Raw genomic sequence first — 1485 nt, forward strand, 5'->3', positions numbered from 1 at the left:
AATCAGTTATAGGCTGAAGATGGGCTTACAAGTTTTCTGCAATCATATCTCCCAATATTCCTTTCTATTCTACTCAAATGTCTATTTTATAACAGCAGGCAAGGGAAACCAATATCCACAAGACAGTCAAACACCTTAACATTAGTTCCCCTCTTTACCCATTCAGACCATGACTGGATCCCTGTATCACAGAGCCCTTTTGTTCCAAGGTTGAGTATACCTCACTCTTTACCTCTGTCCCATTTAACCCATGCAAACCTGCCTAAGCCTCTCCCTGTTCTTCCCCGTTCTTCCAAACTCTTCCCACTTCTTGTATATTGCCTTGCCCTTCCTTATATATTGCCTTCCCCATCATCTGTGATATGATGTGACTATCTCCTAACCTGCATCTTATTGTCCCCTCCTTCTCACCCCTGGTAATCATCAAATAATTTTTCATTTAATATTGCTATATTTTCTTAAGCTTTTTTACAATAATGGTCTTATGCAATATTTTCCTTGCTGTGACTAATTTCACTCAGCATAATGATCTCAAAAGAAGCTCTGGTAGTGAAGTGGTTATGAGTCGAGCTGCTAACCTCAAAGTTAGCAGTTAGGAACTACCGGTTGCTCTGAGGGAGAAAGATGAGGTTTTCTGCTCCCATAAAGATTTACAGCCTTGGAAATTCTATATGGGATCGCTATGAGTTGGAATTGACTCCACAGAACATAAGCACCACCACCACCACCACTCTACTAGTTTTGGAGTCCTGGTATGGTGCTGTGGGTTGATGTACCAGACTGCAAAGTCATTTGAACTGCAAGGTTGGTGGTTCAAGGCTACCAGCTGCTCTTTTGAAACCCTATAAAAACTCACTATGGGTTGGAACTGACTTGAGAGCACTTAATAACAACAAAATGTCCTCAAGGTTCATCCATGTTATAAGGTGTTTTGCTGCTTCATCATTATTTTTCGAGATAGCATAATATTCCATTGATTGTATGTACCAAAGTTTGCTTATCCATTCTTCCACCGACAGGGACTTAGGCTATCTCTATTTTTTTTTTTTTTACAATTGTGAATGTTGTTGTTGTTAGGTGCCATCAAGTTGGTGCCGACTCATAGTGACCCTATGCACAACAGAACTGCTGTTCGGTCCTGGACTGCCACACTTGAGCCCATTGATGCTGCCACTTTGCCAATCCATCTTGCTGGGGGTCTTCCTCTTTTTCTCTGAAAAAACATGAACTTACCAAACATGATATCCCTCTCCAGTGACTGGTCCCTCCTGACAATATGTCCAATGTATGAAAGTTGAATTCTGGCCATCCTGGCCTCCAAGTAGCACTCTGGCTGTAAGTCTTCCAACACAGATCTATTTGTTCTTTTGGCAGCCCATGGTACTGTCAATATTCTCCAACACCATAACTCAAATGCATCAATTCTTCTATGATCTTCCTTATTCACTGTCCAACTTTTCCATGCATATGAGGTTTGTACTGTAA

Source organism: Chrysochloris asiatica, unplaced genomic scaffold, assembly GCF_000296735.1.
Source record: "Chrysochloris asiatica unplaced genomic scaffold, ChrAsi1.0 scaffold00209, whole genome shotgun sequence".
Classification (NCBI taxonomy): Eukaryota; Metazoa; Chordata; class Mammalia; order Afrosoricida; family Chrysochloridae; genus Chrysochloris; species Chrysochloris asiatica.